This window comes from Pinus tabuliformis, chromosome J, assembly GCF_031772625.1.
Source record: "Pinus tabuliformis cultivar Carrire ecotype Pingquan chromosome J, CPIR1, whole genome shotgun sequence".
Classification (NCBI taxonomy): Eukaryota; Viridiplantae; Streptophyta; class Pinopsida; order Pinales; family Pinaceae; genus Pinus; species Pinus tabuliformis.
Window position 1 is genome coordinate 1,237,243,869 of NC_142295.1, and position 22,757 is coordinate 1,237,266,625.

At 34.5% G+C, this 22,757-nt stretch overlaps 1 long non-coding RNA gene across 1 annotated transcript; it reads right to left on the reverse strand.

Moving 5' to 3' along the window:
- Positions 1 to 1,562: 1,562 nt before the first annotated feature.
- Positions 1,563 to 11,409, reverse strand: LOC149231648 (uncharacterized). The gene is made up of 2 exons (XR_016247468.1): positions 10,630 to 11,409; positions 1,563 to 1,896 (listed from the first exon to the last, which is right to left on the reverse strand). It is a non-coding gene; the product is annotated as an uncharacterized LOC149231648 (long non-coding RNA).
- Positions 11,410 to 22,757: the final 11,348 nt, after the last annotated feature.

Here is a 22,757-nt window from a genome sequence, read left to right on the forward strand (position 1 = left end):
GAGCATGGAAACAAACATTGGAGATATTGACAAAACTAGTCGATTAGTAGAGGAACCTGTAACGCTTGAAAAATCAGCTCAGCTTACTCTGGAGGCCACCTATTATCGAAATCTTAATGACTTAGCATTTGTTATGTAAAAAATTATCGAAATCTTAATGACTTAGCATTTGTTATGTAAAAATATAAACTATATTTTTTTAGATACATTTCAAGTTGCAGCAACATTAACAGCTTTCGATTTCAAATTCTCTATCTACTATTGCTGGGCAGCAATCTAGAAAAAACTCTGTACCCCAACATCTAGTATGTTTGAAACCTGTTCAGATCAGACACTGATGTATCCAGGGTAATGTTAGTGTTTTCTCTTTATTTTCTAGTTTTGAAAGACATTTTGTTTATTCATTTTTTTCTTCAATGATTCTTTATATGTCACAATTCTTCTCGATTATTAGTTTGTGACTTGAGGTAAAATATTATGCCCGAAAGTCACCATTGTACAAGTCACTTTTCATCTTTTTAAAAAAACCTTCTGATTGTGATTATGTTCTTTTAGGTTTTAGTCTCTAAAGCTCTTCCATTGGATCCTTTATTCAACGTGCAAGTTGGCTCTCTGATCTGCAGCACATATTTTTTATTTATTTCATGAGTGCGCTGTAAATCCGTGGTTAACATTGTGTTTCACACGAATGGGAAAAAATTAGATGTAAGATGGTGGCATTTACAATAATCTTTTATGCATAAACAATTTGACAGAAAACAGGTTTCATACAGATCCATCCTACAACAGCTCTTTTGCAATTACCTTTGTCTCTTCTACTTCTTCATCAAAGGAGGATGTGCTGAAGCAGGTTCAAGAATGTTTTGCAGTTGATATCAAGGCACTCCCAGCACATATAGAAGCATCAACATACATGCCATCATGGCCATTGAAATCTGCTCTGGTGTCTGCAATAATTATCCTTCTCATTCATCTCAGTTTTGGCATGGTCTAATTTTGTTTTCTATTCATAAAAACACAGCAGATTCATAAAATTGAAAGGAACAATGTCCATCAAGGCATTTGTAGACAGACCATCACAATTTCAGTCTTATCCACGACTAAGACGTATTTGGTTTTTCTATGAGATCCATGCATGTTTTCTTCTATTTGTCCTAATTATACAAAAACCCATGTTTTGAGCTACAAATTTTACAACAAATTTGGATTTAGTGCGATTAAAAAGCAATCGATGGGAAAAATGATCATATTATCAAGTCATCAATGTCTATAATGGTCAAAATTGAAGATATATGTCTGGAATATCCCAAAAATTTACAATAAAATATTTGAAATATGCACATCAAGGAGCTTCCTTCTCACTAGTTATTATGAGTGGAACTTCAACCAATCTTGCACCCTTGCAAGGAATGTTCAGTTAGATTTTGGATGAAAGTAGTCATGTTATTCCACAGAAGCATGCTGTGGATATTGCAAAATCCAACATTACAATGGTTGGATTACAAGAGGTTTCACGAAAACCAAAATAGTCCAGCAAACTATAATGGGTTTGAATCTCGAGCTCTGGAAGAACACGGAGGAAGAGGATCTCCGCAGAGTCTATTGTTATCGGTGTAGGAGGATATCGGAACCTTTCGAAGCGGGATCCCATGCGGAATTCTTACCGACAGGGAATTAATGGGGCCGCCTATTATATTATTGGCCACTGAAAGTCTCTGCAAATTGACCAGACCTCAAAGGCGCAGCTTCTTCAGCCTCCTGAGCCTCCCAAATGACAAGGGAATAGAGGCAGCAATTTGTTTCAAGGCGCCCATTTCCAAAATTTCACAAAACTGGAGATCTCCAGAGGACTCCGACAGCGTGCCCTTCATCTGAGTATCCGATATGAAGTCGCTCCTAGACAGAACACAAAATGAGGTAAATAATTATTGCATTTAAATAAAAATTTAATAGACATCAAACATTATGAAACTGCAAATTCTGGCTTCAAGGCATTCTGCAAGAGTTTCGGATGAGTATCTTTGACAAAAATGGCTCCATAAGGGCTCGAAATTGCATATGATTGGAAAGTGGGTGAAAGACAAAAGAAATGTCCTAAGAATCCAAAACTTATCTTTACGAGGAGACCTCCAAGGAGAGAAAGGTGAAAATCAACCTAGATGTTGCATTTACAGTAACTCTTATGGCCTAGCTACTCTAGAAGAAGTACTTGCTACACCACTTCTTTTTAATGTTTCTAATGGCACCCTGTAAATTTTGAATGGACATGCCAAATAACTAGATAATTAGTTGATAAATGACTAATTAAATGTATATAATGGCACCATGTGAATTTTGAAGAGACATGCTTATGAATGACTAATTAAACATTTATCCTTCAATAAGAGCTATAAAAGCATACAAATTAGTGTGATAGAAAAAATTAGACCAAAAATAGCTAGCAGAAAATGCCAGTAAAAAAAATATAGCTTCTGGAAATACCATAGAAACAACCCTACAGATCAGAAAGTTTCTTTACAAAATGCATTTCCAGATCAGAAAGTTTCTTTACAAAATGCATTTCCAGGGCACAAAATGCAAATAGAAACTTAATGTCTCACCTAACATAACAATGATACGAATGTTCTAATTACTAGAAGAAAAGAGTTCAGAAGGCTTTTTCTCACTCCTGTTCATAATACATATTGTACATTTGCATACCAGTCCAAATGCATGGTAAAAAGTTGTCATTTTGACAGAACACGAAAAAGCACATAAAAAATCTGGAAGCACATGAATTACAAAACTACAAAAGTTGAAAAGGATGAAAAAAATAAGCAGCAACATAGATACAAAACCATCTTCTTATATCGCCAGTTACTACTAAAAATACACCTAAACTTATGCTAATATATTTGAATATTTCATTTAATTAATTTTTATATTTAATCTAGTACCTTGAGTCCTGGCATTTCCTTCCTAACAACATGTTACCTTCTATCAATCTATGGTACTTGATAGCACTCTAAAGAGGAAACCACGATAGATGGATGAAATCAACTATTCACCATGCTAGAAGCAAGACAGTAAAATTCTCTATGAGTCTTTTGTGTATCAGGGGTTTGCTTCTCCCACTGTCCACACAGGCAAAATATTGACTCTAAAAAAATACAGAACAACCCTGCCTTTTTCCAAAACGCAAAAACCTGTTGCGATTTTGAATTGCATCAGCAGTCCATGAACGTTGAGTTAGGCAGTTTTTGATGAATTGATCCTGAGATATTTTCATTTCATAAAATAAATGAACAATAAAACATTCCCTCTTGGGATCACATCATCAAAGGTGTCCTTTTGGCTAAAGATAAAGGTCAATAATTTTCAGGCATGCAGATGTTTTTACTGTGGCATCAATAGCAAATGCTTTCCACGAGTAAGTTCGGCCATGGATACTTCTCAGTTGGTTTCAGGGAGTAATGCAATCAAAAGGCACCTTAGAAAAGAGGTTACTATGAACACAAAGTTCAACAGAATTAGCCCCAAAATAGCTAGAAACTACACATATTGACCCAAAAAATATCTTCCATGTCTTATCATCCATGGTAGCATCCTGTGAATACGAGATTTGAACAGATCATAATTATGCACATGTTGGGAATGACAAATTTCTGATGGAATGTTTTGTGGTTTTAAAGTGAACTAATCCAAACTTACAGATTTCACTTACAACGTTTTTCCCCTGGATCTAGCATGTGCCAGAAATAGGTGAATTTCAAAACTACATGAAGTATGATTGGGTTAAGAACAACATTTCTGTACCAATAAAAAAATGATCAAATACGTTAATGATTCAAACAGGTAGACTTTCAACCAAAGGCATGGAAGAAAAACTATTGAGAAGATTATTCTTAACCCTGATTGTTTATAAATTATTATAGGCATAATAAATAGGGAAGGATGAAACACACCCATGGAGAAAATCCAACAGATTTGAATGCAACACAATGATTATGTGCATTTAATGATCAAAACAGGAAAGGGAGTAAAAAGCAGAGATAAAGGAAAATATAAAACTAAAACAAGAAGTAAAAACAACCAAAGTAGAAAGAAAAGTCACCAAAGTTTATGAAAAGCCCAAGCCCGCTAATATATTTCTTCATATATATGTAGGCTTGAAAAAAGAAAGAATAGAATAAATAGGACTTGCGGCAGATAATTTCCCAATTTAGAATGTCTAATTTGCCTGGAACAGAAAGTTTCAGGTCACAGAGTTATTGCGTCCAAATAGGAAATTTTGATGACAATACCAGAAGCATTTACATGGAAAGAACAACGTTTTGTCAGTGCATTTCCGCTAATCAAAAAATCCAAAGAGATGTGCTCTGTCTGAACTCTGAAGCCTACAACGAATGACAATTCTTGATGTCCTAATAACTTGATTGAAGCTCAATAAGCACACATCTGAGTCAGTTCTTCCAATTATCTGAACAAAATGATTTCTTTTATAATTGGTTCATTCACAATATATAGGTATCCCTATGATGGTGAAATATCACAGTAGCTTTCAACTTCAAGTTTGAAGAGAGGCAAGCCTGCCTGATGAATGCACAAAGGATCATTCATCTTGGCTGCTTAATTCACCATTGCACTAATTAATAATGAATTCTTCAACTGCAGAACTTCTAAAGCTACGGTCAGAGTTTATTGCACATAGAAAGTACGAAGACTAATAGCACGTTATTTCCATATTCTCAGAAATGAAGTAAGATGTGATCTCATGCTTAATTCTTCGAAGATGTTAATAATCAATTGATAGAAACAAGTTTGATATGCTTGCAATCATCATGGAAATGCCCATCCAAAACAGATCCCCACTTCAAGAAATCAAAACAAAGACACCATAAGCAGGCATGCGGCAGGCAATCAAGAAGAAATATATTAATCCCAAAAGATAGGCAGCATTAGCAAGACTCGGTTCATTTCTACTCAAGCAGATGGTTATCCCAAATTACTTCTCAACAACAATAACAGTATAGATCTCTTAAAATCCCCAGATGAGAACACGCAATTGATATCTTTAATTCAAACGCGTGCGCACAAAGCTGTAGGAACTCAACCACTCACATCGCTAGCGGTGCATCTCAAATGGAAGGTGTTGGCGCATTCGCATATCACATAAAATTCTCTTCACATGCAAAACTGCTATTCACATGATATCTGTTGTCATGAGAATCCACGAGTAAGTTCAGCCATGGATACTTCTCAGTTGGTTTCAGGGAGTAATGCAATCAAAAGGCACCTTAGAAAAGAGGTTACTATGAACACAAAGTTCAACAGAATTAGCCCCAAAATAGCTAGAAACTGCACATATTGACCCAAAAAATATCTTCCATGTCTTATCATCCATGGTAGCATCCTATGAATACGGGATTTGAACAGATCATAATTATACACATGTTGGGAATGATAAATTTCTGATGGAATGTTTTGTGGTTTTAAAGTGAACTAATCCAAACTTACAGATTTCACTTACAACGTTTTTCCCCTGGATCTAGCATGTGCCAGAAATAGGTGAATTTCAAAACTACAGGAAGTATGATTGGGTTAAGAACAACATTTCTGTACCAATAAAAAAATGATCAAATACGTTAATGATTCAAACAGGTAGACTTTCAACCAAAGGCATGGAAGAAAAACTATTGAGAAGATTATTCTTAACCCTGATTGTTTATAAATTATTATAGGCATAATAAATAGGGAAGGATGAAACACACCCATGGAGAAAATCCAACAGATTTGAATGCAACACAATGATTATGTGCATTTAATGATCAAAACAGGAAAGGGAGTAAAAATCAGAGATAAAGGAAAATACAAAACTAAAACAAGAAGTAAAAACAACCAAAGTAGAAAGAAAAGTCACCAAAGTTTATGAAAAGCCCAAGCCCGCTAATATATTTCTTCATATATATGTAGGCTTGAAAAAAGAAAGAATAGAATAAATAGTGCTTGCGGCAGATAATTGCCCAATTTAGAATGTCTAATTTGCCTGGAACAGAAAGTTTCAGGTCACAGAGTTATTGCGTCCAAATAGGAAATTTTGATGACAATACCAGAAGCATTTACATGGAAAGAACAGCTTTTTGTCAGTGCATTTCCGCTAATCAAAAAATCCAAAGAGATGTGCTCTGTCTGAACTCTGAAGCCTACAACGAATGACAATTCTTGATGTCCTAATAACTTGATTGAAGCTCAATAAGCACACATCTGAGTCAGTTCTTCCAATTATCTGAACAAAATGATTTCTTTCATAATTGGTTCATTCGCAATATATAGGTAGCCCTATGATGGTGAAATATCACAGTAGCTTTCAACTTCAAGTTTGAAGAGAGGCAAGCCTGTCTGATGAATGCACAAAGGATCATTCATCTTGGCTGCTTAATTCACCATTGCACTAATTAATAATGAATTCTTCAACTGCAGAACTTCTAAAGCTACGGTCAGAGTTTATTGCACATAGAAAGTACGAAGACTAATAGCACGTTATTTCCATATTCTCAGAAATGAAGTAAGATGTGATCTCATGCTTAATTCTTCGAAGATGTTAATAATCAATTGATAGAAACAAGTTTGATATGCTTGCAATCATCATGGAAATGCCCATCCAAAACAGACCCCCACTTCAAGAAATCAAAACAAAGACACCATAAGCAGGCATGCGGCAGGCAATCAAGAAGAAATATATTAATCCCAAAAGATAGGCAGCATTAGCAAGACTCGGTTCATTTCTACTCAAGCAGATGGTTATCCCAAATTACTTCTCAACAACAATAACAGTATAGATCTCTTAAAATCACGCAATTGATATCTTTAATTCAAACGCGTGCGCACAAAGCTGTAGGAACTCAACCACTCACATCGCTAGCGGTGCATCTCAAATGGAAGGTGTTGGCGCATTCGCATATCACATAAAATTCTCTTCACATGCAAAACTGCTATTCACATGATATCTGTTGTCATGAGAATCCACGAGTAAGTTCAGCCATGGATACTTCTCAGTTGGTTTCAGGGAGTAATGAAATCAAAAGGCACCTTAGAAAAGAGGTTACTATGAACACAAAGTTCAACAGAATTAGCCCCAAAATAGCTAGAAATTGCACATATTGACCCAAAAAATATCTTCCATGTCTTATCATCCATGGTAGCATCCTCTGAATACGGGATTTGAATAGATCATAATTATACACATGTTGGGAATGATAAATTTCTGATGCAATGTTTTGTGGTTTTAAAGTGAACTAATCCAAACTTACAGATTTCACTTACAACGTTTTTCCCCTGGATCTAGCATGTGCCAGAAATAGGTGAATTTCAAAACTACAGGAAGTATGATTGGGTTAAGAACAACATCTCTGTACCAATAAAAAAATGATCAAATACGTTAATGATTCAAACAGGTAGACTTTCAACCAAAGGCATGGAAGAAAAACTATTGAGAAGATTATTCTTAACCCTGATTGTTTATAAATTATTATAGGCATAATAAATAGGGAAGGATGAAACACACCCATGGAGAAAATCCAACAGATTTGAATGCAACACAATGATTATGTGCATTTAATGATCAAAACAGGAAAGGGAGTAAAAATCAGAGATAAAGGAAAATATAAAACTAAAACAAGAAGTAAAAACAACCAAAGTAGAAAGAAAAGTCACCAAAGTTTATGAAAAGCCCAAGCCCGCTAATATATTTCTTCATATATATGTAGGCTTGAAAAAAGAAAGAATAGAATAAATAGGGCTTGCGGCAGATAATTGCCCAATTTAGAATGTCTAATTTGCCTAGAACAGAAATTTTCAGGTCACAGAGTTATTGCGTCCAAATAGGAAATTTTGATGACAATACCAGAAGCATTTACATGGAAAGAACAGCTTTTTGTCAGTGCATTTCCGCTAATCAAAAAATCCAAAGAGACGTGCTCTGTCTGAACTCTGAAGCCTACAACGAATGACAATTCTTGATGTCCTAATAACTTGATTGAAGCTCAATAAGCACACATCTGAGTCAGTTCTTCCAATTATCTGAACAAAATGATTTCTTTTATAATTGGTTCATTCGCAATATATAGGTAGCCCTATGATGGTGAAATATCACAGTAGCTTTCAACTTCAAGTTTGAAGAGAGGCAAGCCTGCCTGATGAATGCACAAAGGATCATTCATCTTGGCTGCTTAATTCACCATTGCACTAATTAATAATGAATTCTTCAACTGCAGAACTTCTAAAGCTACGGTTAGAGTTTATTGCACATAGAAAGTACGAAGACTAATAGCACGTTATTTCCATATTCTCAGAAATGAAGTAAGATGTGATCTCATGCTTAATTCTTCGAAGATGTTAATAATCAATTGATAGAAACAAGTTTGATATGCTTGCAATCATCATGGAAATGCCCATCCAAAACAGACCCCCACTTCAAGAAATCAAAACAAAGACACCATAAGCAGGCATGCGGCAGGCAATCAAGAAGAAATATATTAATCCCAAAAGATAGGCAGCATTAGCAAGACTCGGTTCATTTCTACTCAAGCAGATGGTTATCCCAAATTACTTCTCAACAACAATAACAGTATAGATCTCTTAAAATCCCCAGATGAGAACACGCAATTGATATCTTTAATTCAAACGCGCGCGCACAAAGCTGTAGGAACTCAACCACTCACATCGCTAGCGGTGCATCTCAAATGGAAGGTGTTGGCGCATTCGCATATCACATAAAATTCTCTTCACATGCAAAACTTCTATTCACATGATATCTGTTGTCATGAGAATCCACGAGTAAGTTCAGCCATGGATACTTCTCAGTTGGTTTCAGGGAGTAATGCAATCAAAAGGCACCTTAGAAAAGAGGTTACTATGAACACAAAGTTCAACAGAATTAGCCCCAAAATAGCTAGAAACTACACATATTGACCCAAAAAATATCTTCCATGTCTTATCATCCATGGTAGCATCCTGTGAATACGGGATTTGAACAGATCATAATTATACACATGTTGGGAATGATAAATTTTTGATGGAATGTTTTGTGGTTTTAAAGTGAACTAATCCAAACTTACAGATTTCACTTACAACGTTTTTCCCCTGGATCTAGCATGTGCCAGAAATAGGTGAATTTCAAAACTACAGGAAGTATGATTGGGTTAAGAACAACATTTCTGTACCAATAAAAAAATGATCAAATACGTTAATGATTCAAACAGGTAGACTTTCAACCAAAGGCATGGAAGAAAAACTATTGAGAAGATTATTCTTAACCCTGATTGTTTATAAATTATTATAGGCATAATAAATAGGGAAGGATGAAACACACCCATGGAGAAAATCCAACAGATTTGAATGCAACTTAATGATTATGTGCATTTAATGATCAAAACAGGAAAGGGAGTAAAAATCAGAGATAAAGGAAAATATAAAACTAAAACAAGAAGTAAAAACAACCAAAGTAGAAAGAAAAGTCACCAAAGTTTATGAAAAGCCCAAGCCCGCTAATATATTTCTTCATATATATGTAGGCTTGAAAAAAGAAAGAATAGAATAAATAGGGCTTGCGGCAGATAATCGCCCAATTTAGAATGTCTAATTTGCCTGGAACAGAAAGTTTCAGGTCACAGAGTTATTGCGTCCAAATAGGAAATTTTGATGACAATACCAGAAGCATTTACATGGAAAGAACAAATTTTTGTCAGTGCATTCCCGCTAATCAAAAAATCCAAAGAGATGTGCTCTGTCTGAACTCTGAAGCCTACAACGAATGACAATTCTTGATGTCCTAATAACTTGATTAAAGCTCAATAAGCACACATCTGAGTCAGTTCTTCCAATTATCTGAACAAAATGATTTCTTTTATAATTGGTTCATTCGCAATATATAGGTAGCCCTATGATGGTGAAATATCACAGTAGCTTTCAACTTCAAGTTTGAAGAGAGGCAAGCCTGCCTGATGAATGCACAAAGGATCATTCATCTTGGCTGCTTAATTCACCATTGCACTAACTAATAATGAATTCTTCAACTGCAAAACTTCTAAAGCTAAGGTCAGAGTTTCTTGCACATAGAAAGTACGAAGACTAATAGCACGTTATTCCCATATTCTCAGAAATGAAGTAAGATGTGATCTCATGCTTAATTCTTCGAAGATGTTAATAATCAATTGATAGAAACAAGTTTGATATGCTTGCAATCATCATGGAAATGCCCATCCAAAACAGACCCCCACTTCAAGAAATCAAAACAAAGACACCATAAGCAGGCATGCGGCAAGCAATCAAGAAGAAATATATTAATCCCAAAAGATAGGCAGCATTAGCAAGACTCGGTTCATTTCTACTCAGGCAGATGGTTATCCCAAATTACTTCTCAGCAACAATAACAGTATAGATCTCTTAAAAGACCCAGATGAGAACACGCAATTGATATCTTCAATTCAAACGCGCGCGCACAAAGTTGTAGGAACTCAACCACTCACATGGCTAGCGGTGCATCTCAAATGGAAGGTGTTGGTGAATTCGCATATCACATAAAATTCTCTTCACATGCAAAACTGTTATTCACATGATATCTGTTGTCATGAGAATCAAGAAAGGGCATACCTTGTCATGAGTGCACAGGCAGGCAATGGCAAAGGAAATTGGGATCGAGACGTGTTCCTCTGCACTTGCGAACATATGAATCCAACTCCAACCATTTGCGTTCGTAACAGCCTGCCTCAACATTGACTTGTATTTATACCAAATTATTGACTCCAGATTCTGTAGATCAAATTCACTATTGGGCATATAGCTAGTCGGGTGAGGAAAGATAGTTGCACAGAAAAAGATAATTAATCCAGAGACCCAATAGACGAAATCATAGAGCGTAGCGGAGATGGATGTGCAAGCCCAATAGCTAGCCCATCTATGTCAAAAGTCATGTCATGAGGAGGAGGTGGGTGGGACTAAGTTGTGTTTGCCTATATAAAACAATTGCCCGGATATTTTTGTGGCGACTCGACCATTACAATCTCGGCCACTTTCCCAAAGTCCGAAGAAATAAAAAACGCAGTCTCTGCAAATTGACCAGACCTCAAAGGCGCAGCTTCTTCAGCCTCCTGAGCCTCCCAAATGACAAGGGAATAGAGCCAACAATTTGTTTCAAGGCGCCCATTTCCAAAATTTCACGAAACTGGAGATCTCCCGAGGACTCCGACAGCGTGCCCTTCATCTGAGTATCCGATATGAAGTCGCTCCTGGACAACAGCCCCGGCAGCAGAAGCCCCCTTGCACGCCCTGTTTGTCTATTGCAGGATACCCTTGCCACTGGCAGTAGTTGGACCCGTTCCATGACCGCAGGCGCCTTGAGGTGTCATCGACAATCCGTGCCTTAGAAGTGCAGCAGCGCCTGGAGGAAGTAGCGTAGCGTCGAGCAAGGGCAAGCGGTTGATCTGCTAGGTCGCATCGTATACCGGTATGATCAATTGGATGGGTAAGATCATTTTCATCGTCTAACACTTAAATCAAAGGCTCAGAAATGTACACGTCGTAAAAGAGGAAAGTTAATTTCAAATGGAAACGCCTTACGGCGTAATAATTACCACATCTCTTTCATTTTTTGGGTGTAATGTTTCTTATTTTGTAAAATCTTGATTTAGAATTGTTCCAATCTAGATTTTAAAGGTAGAAAAAGATTTAGCACTCTAAAATTTTTTAGTTTGATAGTTGTAACTAGGATTTCCAAAAATTCCAACCCCTTTTTTCAAAAATGCGATGGAATAGTCTATATAATTTCAAGGAAATTTTTTCCCCTACTTAAACTACTCTTTTTAGAATGCTTTTAATTAAAACTAGTTGCCTATTCATTACTATTTTTATTACAACTGCCAATTATTATTATTATCATTTACAATACATTAGTTTTTATTTTGAAACGGACACATGTCAACTCCATATTAAGTGCATGAGAAATCATATATAGCCCTCATAGTGGGTTGTAGAATGCACCTTTAAACACAATAATACATACATTAAAAAATAATACATGTTAATGAAATAAAATAATATCTATATTAGAAAAAGATAAAAAATATTAAAAAAAATATATTTCATTTCAATAACAAAAATATTTCAATGTTAACCATAAATAAAATAATTAGTTACCTATTATAAATAATATATACTATAAATTTACATCAATTCTCTATATAAAGAAATAAAGTAATGTAATTGATAATAAAAAATTTCTAGTCTCATCTGTGCATCTTCCATTTTTTTTAGTACACGCGAGAGGTATAAGTTCTTCATTGAATTTTTTGTTATATCTTATTGATTGGAATAAGAACCCAGATTTCTTATTCTATTAATAATTGGTTCTTGACAAGTATTTAAAAAAAAATTAATAACGAAATTATATTTTATATATAAAGAGAGAGTTTCTAATCTATGGATGTATATATTTTACTTCCTAACTTTAGAAATATCTATTTAAAAACATACTAATAACAAAAATAAACTTTTTACTATGACTGATGTTAGTCATAAATAAAATATTTCAATCTTAACTATATTTATATCTAATTAACATATTTTCTTGGTATATTTTTCGAAATTGAGATGTGGAATTCTTTTTATGTTCTCCATGGAATTGACACATGGAATATGAATATATATATATATATATATATATATATATATATATATATATATATATATATATATATATATATATATATATATATCTTAAGCTTCAATATATGAAGCATCCAAATGGATTAAAGCTCTCAAATGTAAACCTTTCTTTAAAGGTTTGTGGTTTAAAAGAGGTTTACACCTTAAATGATTCGTCTCTCTTGGTGCTTCTTAGATCTTAGCTTAAGATGGATCTATGCTACTTCTCAAAAGAATTACTATATAAGTTAATCACATAAATATGTAAGACAATTTGTAACACCATTTTTAACTATGGAGATTCACCTCTATTTCACTATGGATATTCCTAACTTATATTAGGCTCTATTACAATACTATGACTTATCAATACCATATGTCTAAAAAATAATAACCCATTACACACTCAAATTTTTTATATATATTTTATTTTAATTTTATTTTATAACATGTTTTAAATTAAATTATAAAGCAAAAAAGACATAATCAATTTTGAGATATCCTAACTACTATTAAAAATATTTCATAAATAATTTATAAAAACAAAATCCATACCATCCACTTATTAATAATTCATAATTAAATTAAAATTCAAAAATACTTATTTTAAAATAAACACTCAACTATTTTATGTATCTAAAACTAAAATCTCATTTGAAAAACACTAAAATACATATAACTCAAAATATTTAAAAAATAAAAATTTACATATAAAATATACAAATACACGTTTTTTTAAAAATGCATAATGTGCCATTTCTCTAAACACAATTATACCAAAATATCTTTCATAAAAGATTTAAAAACATATAACTGTTATTAACTCATTTTACAAAAAAAATATAGATATAGCTTATTAAACATTATTAAACAAGAATCGCGTTTAAAAAAATAATATATTTAACAAATCTCGTTTAAAAAAATAATATATTTAACAAGTGTAATATGCAGCCTGGCTGCTTTGTATCTAGAGTCTTACATTTCAAGTAATAACAATTATTTTATTGATAATTTTTAATTAATATAAAATTATATATATAAATTTAACATACTTTAGTATAATTTTAAATTAATAATACTAAAAACTAATTTACTGGGCAAGGATAAAAATGTTATAAAATAAAATTATGTCATGGTAACTTAGCGAATGAATGAATTTCATTAAAAGAGATTAGTAATATATACAAGGGGAGGGAGACTATTGAAATTCACATTTCAATGTTTCTTCATGTTCTTTATTATCATATTTACACGATTTACTATTTTCCCAATCCTAAAGGTTATGTGTCAATATTGTCCCGTTAATCGGAAGGGAAGTTCATGAGTCAGAGACTATTGAAATTCACATTCCAATGTTTCTTCATCTTCTTTATTCTCTTATTTACATGATTTGCAATTTTCCCAATCCCAAAGATTAGGTGTCAACATTCCCCCCATTAATCTGAAGGGAAGTTGGTGAGTCCAAGCATCATATTAATCTTTCAAACTTTTGTTTTTCAAGTTATTTGGTGAAGATGTCTGTTCATTTGTGGAACAATAGCGTAGGTGAATAATCTTAGCCTCAACACCATGACGAATCAAATGATACTTTATATTGATATGCTTGGTTCAATCATGGAACTTTGGGTTCTTGGCCAATTTTATTACAGAATTATTTTCAAAAAAAAAAAATTAATGTACTTGTTTACCCCTACCATCCACTTATTATCTGTAATTAAATTGAAATTCAAAAATATCTATTTAAAAAAAAAAACATAAAAAACTAAAATCTCATTTGAAAATCGCTATAACAAACACATATAACACAAAATAAGTAATTAAAAAAAACTTACATATGAATCATCTAAATACAAGCTATGTTTTAAAAATCAATAATATGTCATTTTCAAAACGTAATTATACCAAAATCTCTTTCAAAAAAGATTAGAAAACATATAACTAAAAGTCAAGTTATTTGATAAAAAAATATAGATATATCTTATCAAATACATAAAATAAAAATTTGGTTTAATAATATGACATATTTAATAAGTGTAATAGTATTTGATGATGATGATGATGATGATGATGATGATGATGATGATGATGATGATGATGATGATGATGATGATGATGATGATGATGATGATGATGATGATGATGATGATGATGATGATGATGATGATGATGATGATGATGATGATGATGATGATGATGATGATGATGATGATGATGATGATGATGATGATGATGATGATGATGATGATGATGATGATGATGATGATGAAATTTAATATATGTATATATATGTTATTTTAAAATTATCAATAAAATTATTATTATAATTATACATACTTTAATAAAATTTTAAATTAATATAATATTAAAAATTAATATATTTGGTAGGTATAAAAATGTTATAAAATAAAATTATGTCAAGTCAGGGATTGGTAACTCCACGAACGAATGAATTTCATTAAGAGAGATCAATATTGTATACAAGGAGAGGAAAACTATTGAAATTCGTATTCCACTGTCTCTTTGTGTTCTTTCCTTTTATTTACATTATTTACAATTTCCGCAATTCCAAAGATTAAGTGTCAACATTGCCTCCCCTTAATCTGAAGGGATGTTGGTGAGTCCAAGCATCATTATAAATCTTTCAAACTTTTCTCTAAGCGCTATGGTGAAGATTTCTGCAATTTTCTCATTGTGGAACAAAAGCGTTGATGAATAGTCTTAGCCTCAACATGGTGTCAAATCAAATGACACTTTGTATTGATATGCTTGGTTCAATCATGGAACTTTGGGTTTTTGATCAATTTTATTGAAGAATTATTTTCAATCAAAAGAGGAGTAGAATGCACTCGTTTCTCCTGCAAATCTTCCATAAATTTTCAGCCATCATCCACATGTGTCTCATCGCACTGAGATTCATCATCATATTCACCATCCATGTTACAATGAAGTTCTCGAGCATGAATATGCTATTTCTCTACTTCACACATAGAGGCTTCATCTTCTCTCTCTGTAATCTTTGTTTCATCTTCTTCATCCATATGCATGTATTCATAATGGGTTTCTCTTTTATAGTCTTGAAGACCATCATCCACCTTTGAGGGGGATTCTACAAGCTCTGTTTTCCTCCTAGATTATTTCTCATCTACTCTCAGATCTGAAGATGACTTCTCTATTATTCTTCAACATATTGTGACACAACTTGCTGTTGCGTGTCACAACATATTGCAACAATTTTTTCTTTGATGATCTTCCATGCTTCTTGGGAGGATGTAGCTTTTTCTACCTTACAAAAAAAAACTTGTCATCCAATGTCTTTTTTATAAAATTCAATACTAAAGCATCACATACTTCATCATATGGGATACTAGATCACTACCACAAGGAGTTCACTTAATGAACCTAACATATCACGTGTGTTTGTGACAAACTAAACAATGTTGGAAACATTTTATCACTATTGCGGGGAAGGGGGGAGGGAGGCGAATCAGTATTGTGTCTTATTACCAAAATTTCACTTTTATTTACTTTACTGAATCACACACACTAATTAACAACAACTCATAAAAAATTTGTTGATCTATGCCTAAATCATAAGAAACAATTAAACCATATGAGCAACATAACCATGAACAAGAACACAACAAATCATCACCACATGAGACACAAGATATCTAGTGGAAAACCATTCACTGAGAAAAAACCACCCTTGTTGTTGTTGCACTGCTTTGACTCTTCTATTAAGAAAAATGTGTCTTTGACATAGAGTTTTGACTCCCATCAACTGGGAGACTTGACCTCATATAAAATCAGCTGACTCTGATCAGCTTGGAGACTCGATTCTACTGATCAACTTGAAAGACTATGTTCTCCATGCATCTACGAACTACCATCAACTAAAATCCACCACGATCAATGGATCATCGCCCAAGTATGTTTGGACCATTCAAATACCATTGGATTGAGAAACTATTCCTTTTGCTAAAAAATTGCAATCACTGCTCCACATCCATGAAGTCATTGCTCCTCTCCTCTATGTGAACTTCCTTTCATCTATTTTCAAAGTGGATCACAAGACATTTTGCTCAATGTGATTAAGCTCTACAATATGAACTATAGCATCAAGAAAATCTCATCAATCTAAAATCACCACAGTCATATGCTCTCACATAAGCAAATAGTGGTCATAATCCATCCAAAAAAAAACTAAATAATATCACCGCACAATATCAAACCCTCACTGCAAAATAATTGCTGCATAATACAATCAACAACATAAGACACTATGGCTATGTCCCAAATGCATTAGAAACTCCTGCAAAAAAAAAATGTGAGATTCACCAACGAAATATACTCTAGGAGGATACAATACTCTCCAACACAATCTCCACTACAACAACTTGAAATCTAATCTTTTATATAGCATGCTTCATATCTTCTCACTATGTAGTCATTAACACTCATTCACTAAAGCATCTATTCTCTTCCAATAGGTTTGATGCATAATCACTCCTTGCAGCGTTCTCTTACACACATACACACAACATCCACACCATCAAGAACCACTAAGCTCCAAAGTAAAGAATCTAAAACTTGTCGGGCAAAATCGAGCTTGGGGTTGGGATCAAAGATGTACAATATAATATTCCCTTTTCTTGATATGGTAAAATTGGAGGGAATTTAGCTATAGTATTTACCATGGTATTTGTAATATTCTCTTTTCTTCATATCATAAAAATGGATAAAACTTACCTATGGTATTTACCATGGTATTTTCCCATCGGATCTGCGGATGGTATTTGTCTTCGTTTTTTGAGGGAAAATAATAAAATAAGATTTATACAGAGTCCATCAGGCCTGTTAAAAGGGATAGGAGCTAGTCCTTTAGATCATTTTGAGTTTATCTATTTTATTGTGTTTTTCTTGAGTACTTGGTGTGGCTAGTTCAAGTTTGATCCCAGGGAGGAAAATCGCATGGGTGTGATTTGTTTGGTGGATCTATATAGGGTTCAAGATTGTGCTTCAGTGTCTTGTTTTCTCGTTTGATGGGCAACCTTGCATGCCATTGGAAAAGGTTTCCATGTTTTCAATATGGCATGTATTATTTACAGTAATTAATCAAATAAGTGGCTGCATTTTTCTTTCTTACTTCTTATGTTCTGTGCTGAATCATTTTTAGGACACTATAATGTGACAAATCTACTGAAAATTTAATCTTTTGGGGTCTTATAATAGAGCCTGGGAGTTTTATTGTAAATCAACTTCAAAGAAGATTTAAGGTTTCATGGAAAGTATTATTCCGTGATCCTCCATAATCACCCTAGCTAGAATCTCAACAACTTCGGTAGCTAGAATATCAACAACGTCAGTGGTTCTCTATGGCCACCCTAATTGATTGGCTTATTACCCTTCTGGAGTTTATCATTTGCGGGGAATTTTTTTAAGAAGACCATTGTGTGCTGCAGAAAAATATGTTTTATTAAGGACGACTATATTTTTAAATCTCCGATTAGTGGAATTATTAATGGAGCCGAATTTCTTTTAAATAGTATGAAGATCGTGAACTATAATAAAGGAGGTGAAGGTGATTAATTAATTGAGCGGCTATTTTAAATCTCAAAAGCCATATCTCTTCATTTTAAGGGCCGATTATTTGCAAGTCGAACCACGTTGCTGGTGCAAAACTTAATTCATGGAAATTGTCAGCGGTACATGCTTATATTAATTGTACTTTCTGAAGGAGTTGCAGTCCAAATATGACGAGAAATCATTACTTTTGCAGATTTATACATTACGGGCACATTTCTTAAACAGTGGTGGAATTGGGGTTTTTTTTTTTTGCTCTTCTTATAGCTAGACATTTGAGACCCTTCAAGCAAATCGAAGAAGAAATCATGGTTTGATGCAGTCGTTGAGATAGTCCCTCGTAAAAGCCCATTTTTTTTTTTAATAAGAGAAATTTTTGTTTTTTCTGAAGGAAACATTTCTTAGCATTTTATAGGAGCCGAGAAGACCCCTTTCATACAATTCTCTTAGCTCAGCTTACCAGACTAATTTCAGAAATTATTCATCGGGATGAAACAGTCCAAGAGCTGAAGCATATTCTCTATTGCCCAGGTGATCTAGTTGTATGCTAAAATATGATTTTCGAGGGAGTATAAAGGCCGATCCATTTTTATTTGCAGGTCAGTGATGGTGGTCAGACCACTCGAATCAACCCTTTCTGCACATCATTGTAAGTATGTGGGATTGTATATATACCATGAAAGCAACAAGCACTATGATACCACAAACCAGGGGTCCATTCATTTCTAAGATAGGGTCGGGTAATTGTCTCCTGTGAAAGACTGAAGGCCCTGCAACCATCTCTATAAGCTATAAGGAAGGAGGCCCCACAATAATTCATAACTGATATAAAGTCGAAAGAAATTTTTAAAATGTACCTGGAGCTGATTATATGAAGGACGAGAAGTTTAGAGGATCATACAACTCATCACTTTGAAATTCGCGAAGAATACAACCGATGGAGGGGACACCAAGAGTCTTGAGGTAGTTGTGCGAAGGGTTGTTACCATTGACTGAGGGCCACAACCCAATTCTGCGCTGAGAAGAATGCAGATACAGGAAGGGGATTCAAGGGGTGGAGCATAACGCAAAGAATTCAGGGTTGCACATCTATCACTCCAGGATCAAACAATCTAGTATATGCTGCCTCTGAAAGTTGTTGCAACCAAGAATTAGTCGTGCAGGGCCTAGACTATTTGCTATTACAAGCCTACATAATTCCTATTTAAGCAAATTGCGAGAGGAAGAAGATTTCTATAGCAGTTGGACATCACCTGTTCTATAGTATGGTGCATTTGATCTTTCTGCTTCTGTCGATTTCTTCCAGATGAGGATTTCCACTTAGTGTGATATAGTATGGTGCATTTGGTCCTGCTGCTTCTGTCGATTTCTTGCAGATGAGGATTTCCACTGAGGTAGCCTCATGAAGTAGATCAGAGCCTTTCATGGAACAAATGAGTATATGTGTTATTATCTAGATTGGAGCTAAATTATCATAATTGGGGAAAATGGTCAATGTAGAGTAGTTGAAAGTGGAGGTGACATCTCAGTCAACTGAGCAGTGAAGTTAGTTGAATACCATTGGACTATCTAGTAATGAAGTTGGTTTGACTACCATCCGATGTTTGGACATTTTTTTGGTGAACTACAATTGAAAGGTTTTTTTTTACCATTGCTCTCTCACACATACATATATAAAAGTTTTATTTAAAAGAAAAAAAAAATAGGTTTTGAAAATATTAGGAGTTTGGAGTTTAGGTACTTATTTGTATTGGGAAATATAAGGAGACTTCAAATTATTTGTCAAAGGGGTGAGATCTATGATTCAGTTTTTGTAGCATAGAAAGTAAAAGAGTGAGAAGAAGGAAAAAAACAAGAGGGGGATAAAATCATTCGCTTTAGCTAGTTCTCCTCCACTGTGGCTATCGTAATTTTGGGCCAAATTTGTTGAAGCAAAATATTTTGGAAGATATTATTGACAAAATGTTGATATGAATAATTAGTATATGCTTGCATATTTTCTTGCTTTGGTATGGGAGAAGATGGATCGTCTTAAAGAGACCTAGGAAAACACCCATAAATATCTTGAACTAGTGAAGATATATGGTCCTTTATGTAGTAATACCTCCTTAGACCAAAATAATGGTCAAAGCAACTGGCCTTTCTCAAACAAAGTCTATTCCATTCTGTAGCAGAAGCACCCATGGGAAGTGAAGGAAGGACATTGAAGAGGGGCTATGATCTTCACACTTGGATCTGAATTGCAACAAACAAAGTTAGACATAGACCTTCATAAGTTGGAGGAATCAGACACATATCTATCGAGGGTGGGGTTGCTAGAATGGAAAAAAATTAGTTGGGCTCTGAAGCCATCCATGCTTGTATTAATACAACCCAAACTCTGGGAGCATCCTTGTGAAGAAGCCTTGCTCACAATTGCTTCTTTTCTCGATAGGATCATAGCTCTATCATCACCACTACTTATAATAATGATATAATGAGAGTTATATTGCAGTTAATAGTAGAATCCCTTTAGGGGTTGAATAACATCATGCTTACTACCATCTAGAAGTGGTATAGAATCTTAGAGTTCATGGCAGAGTTTAGCTTTGGCACATTCATGTTGAATCTAGGATGTGATGACTTAATCTTTCAGGTGTTCCAGAAATTTAACACGAGCATTATCTTAGCTCATCCAAACCGTGTCAAAACAGGCATGAAAAATATTGTGTCCTTGATCCTAGAAGGAGATGAAAACATCTGTAAGATACTAGGATCCAAACTATTCACCATTTGGAGGAAGGAACTAATTATATCACTAGTCACCTATGATCTAGTGGAGAAGTTGGTTATGTAAAACCCAGAGTTTCTCAAAAGGGTGTTGGCTAAGAAGGAGCTTAAAAGTATTGATGGAGGAAGCAAGAGCAAAGGTAGTAAAACCTACAACAAGAATGAACTAAGAAGGAGAATACTATGCTTTATCTGCAAGGAACCTTAGGCACTTGACCATTCATGTCCAGGTGATAGGAAGGAGGACACATGAAGAAAACAAGAGGAGATTCCTTCAGATCATAGGGAGTCTTCTGTATTTGTGTCTCTTGATTTTTAGGATGGTGAGCAGCAATGTGATATTATTTAGGGAGACTTGCAAGATGACAAGAATTCAGAAGTACATGAGGAAATTTTACCTAATGGTATTAATGAGGTAGACTCCTATAAAACTGAGTCCATAGGTCTCCAGGGGGATGTCCATAAAGAATATGAGAAATCAAGTACATATAGTAGTTCACCAGTGCATCTATGTTTGACAAATGGAGAAGATGAACAAAATATTGTCTTCACAAATGTGGGAGGCCAAGAAAAATTAAGCGAGCAGCCAACAATAGTGAACCGACATGATGAGCATGATCATGAGGATGAACATGACAGACATAATGTGCAGGATGAAACATTCCCAGAGAGTCATCCAAAGGCTCAAGTTTAAGTTGTGGTCATGGGGAACCAGGTTAAAATAGGTAGAAAGACATTTAGTTGGGCACCAACATCTCCTATAGAGGACTTTGATGGGAAGATCACACATTTCAAGACAATATTATGATGTTGAAGTGGAGAGTCTGGAAAACCTGTGACATTTTCTTACAGGAGAAAAAAAATTGAGGAGCTCATAGGGGCATGTGCCGAGTCAACCACCAAACTGTCTAGTGTAGAGGAATGTCTCAAGTACCTCACAAGGCAGCAGGAGGAATAAAATTGGGAGTTGTTGAGCATCCCTTTATAGGAGTACATAGATAGGGCTTTCGACACGACCAAACCATATTTATAAACTAGGGAGAGAAGGGAGGCGTTCTACAAATGGATCATGTTGGGTGATCGGGTGGAGCAGCATGAGTTGAGCATCAAGTAGCGTCAACATGGTAGAGTTATTCCATGTGCATGCATTCATTCATTATATCCTTCCAAAGAGATGGATTGGTGAGAGATTATGAATTGGAACTCTATTGATGGGATACTCTTAACTAAGGGCATTTTGCAACTTGTGCCCTTAAGCACGGGTAGTGATGGAGGGATGTGATAGTATCATAACCCATAGGTCACATGACTTAGGTGGAATTGGGATCCAAAAGAATCCATTGGGGGAAGGATTGGTTGGAGGAATGTTTGGGATCCATGTGAATCTATCGAGGGAAGGATTGAACATATGATTGTTTGGGATCTAGGTATTGAAGGATCCATGTAGGATCATTTAGCATGGAGTCATGGAATAACATACTAGGTTGTATGGGATGCTGATATCAATGTACAAATAATGAACAGGAGCTCAAGACCAAGTGTCAAAAAATTTTCAAAAATGAAAGTGCTCAGAACTGGTTTGAACTTGAATGACCAGATAGAGCGTGTCCTCCTGATTCTGATGCTAGGAACAGTTCAAAAAATGGACTTTGTATGCAAAATTTATCTCAATTTCAAAATCGCCCAATATCCTCCATTTTTTGAATCTAAAAAAAAAGAAAAATTTA